This window comes from Physeter macrocephalus, chromosome 20 (assembly GCF_002837175.3).
Source record: "Physeter macrocephalus isolate SW-GA chromosome 20, ASM283717v5, whole genome shotgun sequence".
Classification (NCBI taxonomy): Eukaryota; Metazoa; Chordata; class Mammalia; order Artiodactyla; family Physeteridae; genus Physeter; species Physeter macrocephalus.
Genome location: NC_041233.1, coordinates 96,253,192 through 96,259,049, shown reverse-complemented (window position 1 = coordinate 96,259,049; position 5,858 = coordinate 96,253,192).

Genomic DNA, 5,858 nt, shown 5'->3' with positions numbered 1-5,858 from the left:
CACTACATAATGATCAAGGGATCAATCCAAGAAGAAGATATAACAATTGTAAATATATATGCACCCAACATAGGAGCACCTCAATACTTAAGGCACATGCTAACAGCCATAAAAGGGGAAATTGACAGTAACACAATCATAGTAGGGGACTTTAACACCCCACTTTCACCAATGGACAGACCATCCAAAATGAAAATAAATAAGGAAACACAAGCTTTAAATGATACATTAAACAAGATGGACTTAATTGATATTTATAGGACATTCCGTCAAAAAACAACAGAATACACTTTCTTCTCAAGTGATCATGGAACATTCTCCAGGATAGATCATATCTTGGGTCACAAATCAAGCCTTGGTAAATTTAAGAAAATTGAAATCGTATCAAGTATCTTTTCTGACCACAATTCTATGAGACTAGATATCAATTAGAGGAAAACATAGGCAAAACATTCTATATGACATAAATCACAGCAAGATCCTTTTTGACCCACCTCCTAGAGAAATGGAAATAAAAACAAAAATAAACAAATGGAACCTAATGAAACTTAAAAGCTTTTGCACAACAAAGGAAACCATAAACAAGACCAAAAGACAACCTTCAGAATGGGAGAAAATGTTTGCAAACGACAAAGGATTAATCTCCAAAATATACAAGCAGCTCAATATCAAAAAAAACAAACAACCTAATCCAAAAATGGGCAGAAGATCTAAATAGTCATTTCTCCAAAGAAGATATACAGATTGCCAACAAACACATGAAAGGATGCTCAAAAAAAAAAAAAAAAAAGATGCTCAAAATCACTAATCATTAGAGAAATGCAAATCAAAACTACACTGAGGTATTACTTCACACCAGTCAGAATGGCCATCATCAAAAAATCTACAAACAATAAATGCTGGAAAGGGTGTGGAGAAAAGGGAACCCTCTTACACTGCTGGTGGGACTGTAAATTGATAGAGCCACTATGGAGAATAGTATGGAGGTTCCTTAAAAAACTAAAAATAGAACTACCATACGACCCAGCAATCCCACTACTGGGCATATACCCTGAAAGAACCATAGTACAAAAAGAGTCATGTACCACAATGTTCATTGCAGCTCTATTTACAATAGCCAGGACATGGAAGCAACCTAAGTGTCCATCGACAGATGAATGGATAAAGAAGATGTGGCACATATATACAATAGAATATTACTCAGCCATAAAAAGAAAGGAAATTGAGTTATTTGTAGTGAAGTAGATGGACTGTCATACAGAGTGAAGTAAGTTAGAAAGAGAAAACAAATACCGTATGCTAACACATATATATGGAATCTTAAAAAAAAAAAAAAGGTTCTAAAGAACCTAGGGGCAGGACAGGCATAAAGACGCACATGCAGATGTAGATGTAGTGAATGGACTTGAGGACACAGGGAGGGGGAAGGGTAAGCTGAGACAAAGTGAGAGAGTGGCATGGACATATATACACTACCAAATGTAAAATAGATAGCTAGTGGGAAGCAGCCGCATAGCACAGGGAGATCAGCTTGGTGGTTTGTGACCACCTAGAGGGGTGGGATAGGGAGGGTGGGAGGGAGACACAAGAGGGAGGGGATATGGGGATATATGTATATGTACAGCTGATTCACTTTGTTATTGAACGGAAACTAACACACCATTGTAAAGCAATTATACTCCAATAAAGATGTTTAAAAACAAAAAAGAAAAGTCTGTGCACCTGCACCCAACCACGTTTGCCATGGTGCCCGGCACTTTTATGCTGCTCTGTCTTTCTAGAATGCTCTCCATCAATTGAAACCCTGCTCTCCCTTCAAAGCCCAGTTCCAGTGTCACCTCCCTTGTGAAACCTTGAGGGATCTACTGAAATGAAAACTTCTGCTGACTCCTCTAAACTCTCTGAGCACCTTAGTTATTTTCTCGGCTTAGTACAAAACAGACTTTAGAATTTCACCAAAGTCTACGCTAAGCACAATTGGAGCGATTTGCTAACACTGAAACAAACCAGTTCTCTCTTTTGCATTGATGTCAGTCTCTCTGTGCTCATGGGACAAGGAGAGCAGTATCACTTCAAAACTTTATGGAAAAGCAAATTAAATTTTTAGCCCTGAGGCCGATGAAATCGTGAACGTCACCTTCACCAGCCCAGCAAGGGTCCGCACTTTACAAGACTGGCGTTTAGGAAACAGGAACACAGCTGAAGTGATCATTTTTTATTTACCCTCCTTGCCTGGGACAGACTGCATGCATCAATGTATCCCTGCATTTTCTGTGGGCATTTTGCCTTCTTTGTGATATGGTACTTTGCTCTATGCCGAGAGTCCCTTCCTGCCAAGTGATGTCTGCCAGGGGATACATAATACTGCACAAAATGGACGAGTTATAGAAATAGGTCATATAAAATTTCAGGACCTTGTTGAGGTGGAGAAGTCGCTAAATTAGAGACACCGTGACTGTGAAATCCCAGGGTCCCAGAATGTCGATGAAACTGGGGTTTTACTTTGTATAATATTTTATGGTCACTGGGGAATGTCTGCCTACATGAACCCATTTTTTTATATCTATGAAAATAGTAACAGTACTGTCACCTAACACTAAATAAAGAAGTAAGATGTGCCACATTTAGAGATGACACCGTCATCGCCAGGGGAGGCAGACTTGGTGATGGTGTTAGAAGCAGAGTTTGGTAAGAAGGAAAGGGAATTAGAAACTGTCTCCCTGCCCCCACCCCCTACCGTGAAAATTTATAGCAAATTCTTGGCTAAATGGTTCAACCTTATGAATTGCTTCAATAAAATTTCCAGTTTACGTATGTAAAAAAAAAAAAAGAAAAAAAACTTCGATGGCTTAATACAAAAGTGAGTTTCCCTGCACCAAGGAAGGAGGCTCTTCTAATATCAAAATAAACAAAATGAAACAAAAACCTCTTCAGAAGTGACCACAAAGAACAACTTTGTGCAAATAACCAATATTTAATTGGCTCCCAAATACCTATGACCTGTCTTAGTAACCTTTAATCATTATAAGGATCCCTCATATATTCTAAGCTTTTATAAGTTGAACTCCAAACAATAAAACTAAGAGGAAGAAATAATCCTGTTACATAGCACAAGGGTTATACTTTCTAACATCCTTCCAATATGAGTGTGCTTCAGATTACCTGAGTTTTTAGCTAAGTCTGTGTAAGAATGACTTTTTAGAAAATGATACGAGAAGTAGTTGAAAGTCAAAAAAGCAAGTTTCCAAAACCTGCCTGAAACTATAAAGACTTCAGCTGTCTGAGCAGGAGGCCAGGAGAACCTAAATATTTTGCTAAGAGACCTGTGGAAAAGTAGAAAAATCCAAATTGCAAACTATTGCACTTTTGGAAGAAATGTATGCTTAATATTCTGAAGGGATCTTTCAGTGTCATAAAGAGAAGGATTTTCTATTAAGATATTTAGGAAATCTAAAAGATGCATTTATTGGGCTCTTCAACATTTGAAGAACTCCATTTTCTCCCACAAATGATAATGGTATAGGTTTTTTGGTAGGTGAAGCATTTTGAGAAAATGCTCTTGTATATGAACTTTCAAAGTTATTTTCTGAACTGTTAAGCATTTTTTCCCCTGCATTGAACAGTTTGTTATAAAGAGCAAATCACTTGAAAAATAGATGATTCCTTTTCATAGCCTTACTTTTAGTGTGAATTGAAAAGATTGCTTTCAGCTTTCCCTACTGAGTTATTATGGGGTGTTACTCTTCCTGGCTTTGTCTCTCACCCACTTTCTTTATTATAAGTGGGGAGGGTTTGGTTGCATGATTTGTGTCTTTCTGTAGATTATTTGCTAAAAGTGACGGGTAGGAAATGTTATAAAGGTTTCCTGCTTTCTCCCCTAGGACAATGCTGGTCGGTAGAATAATGTTTTATTCTCCCCAAATAAAACCAGCCTTGGTAGGTGGGGAGAGGGGCATATGATCTCTACCAGGAAATTACTTGCAAAGCCAACTTAATCTTAGAGCCATGAGGAAGAAAGAATCTTGAAATGTTTTCTAATCTGTCCCTGGTGTTCAGGTAGGACACTGTAAGCAGCCTCCCTCTTTTTAGTCTTAGTTTACTTCTTTTTTCTCCCTTCTCCCTTTCTCTTCCCTGTAACCCTGCCCCACTCCCTTTTCTTCTTCCATTCTGTTGCCTCGCCCCCTCCTCAAGGAGCTTTCTGTCTCTTTCCAGATCGCCACTGAGTTACCCAGAGTTCAAGGGAGACGTCCCTGGCTCAGGGATCACAAAACTTACACCTCGAGTAGGTAGAGAAGCCACTCTTAAATCCAAAGGACTCACTGACCTACCCATGCTCTGGTCTAACTCCAGTTCAGGAACCAAATCGCATGCACTTATACTGGTGTCCTAAGGAAACCGTAAAGTTTGCGGCGTGAATGAGGATCAAGCTGGGACCCAAGATATCTTCAGAACAAACTGGGGCAATAAACCACCACCCCTGACATCTCAGGGTACATATTTCTGTTAGTTCACTTACCCAGACGGCTGTCACATCTGCATTCAGGGGTTGTTCCTTTTGGGCTCAACTGCTTGCATCTTAGTGCAGCCAACTATGACACCACCAGCAATTAGCACTTTAAAGACCTTTTTAAAATCCTTAGTAGTTTCTGAGGAATAATTTCTTAGAGTTTCTGCTCTCTTAAAGATATTTTCTGTCATTGATACTATGACACTGATTCCCCTATATTCTCCCAGCTTCTGGGAGTGCAGCCAGAAAAGCCTGTAGCCTTCGGCTCCCTCTGGAAATTGCCCACAGCTGTTATTGAGGGCAGCCTGATCTATTGACCAGTTTCTGGAGGAATAGGCCAGACGCCCTTGCTGTAGTGCAGGCCAACTCGGAAGGACCATCGCAGCTTCCTTGTGCCCCGGGGGCCGGGGGTGGCCGAGGCCTTTGTCAAGGCCGCGTTGTAGCTCAGCTTCTCTCCCATTCCCTCCTCATTCTGCTTCCCCCCTCTGCCTCACACAGGGGTTGTGTCCAAGAGCTTTCTCTAATACACTTACTGCATACTAATCTCTGTTTCAGGGTCTGCTTCCAGGGAACCTGATCATAAAAATTCTCCTTTCTTAGTCTTATCAGGGAAGACAATCACAACAAAACTAAAAAAAAAAAAAAAAATGATTTCATTAGTTACTAATGTAACAATACACTACATGGCCTTGTGCTTTAGCATGCCAAAGTCAAGCTCTCGTCTTCTTTGGTTGAGCTGCAAAAATGCGTGGGAAAAAAGGAAAAAAAAAAAAAAGGCAATTCCCTGGCAGTCCAGTGGTTAGGACTCTGCTCTCTCACTGCCGAGGGCCCGGGTTCAATCCCTGGTCTTGGGAACTAAGATCCCACAAGCTGTGCAGTGTGGCCAGAAAAAAAAAAAAAAAAAAAGGTGGGTAGGACCCCCAAAAACTGGGGAGAAGAACAGAGATTTAAACTTTTTTGCAGGAAAGAAATTTCTAGAAAGGACCCACCACCAAGACGGGAACATTGGAGGCAGCTGCCTGCGGGGCTGAGGGCACAGACTATAGACAGAGTGCCTTAGTTTGAATTCTTGCTCTACCATGAACTGTGGCACTGTGTCACACTCTCCTCATTTGCAAAAATGGGAATAACAGTACCTCCACTATAAGGTTGTGAGAGACTGAACACACAAACAGTGGCCAGACCATATGTAAAAACAGAACTCTGACCCACAATCCACAGCAGCTGGCCCAGGAAACCAACCCATTACCTACCGGAAGCCAGTGTACAATCTGCAAGTCAGACTTGTGGGTATCAGACTGCTGTTTTCTAGCCAACAATCCAGGAAGCCAAACAATAAACCTGTAACAGT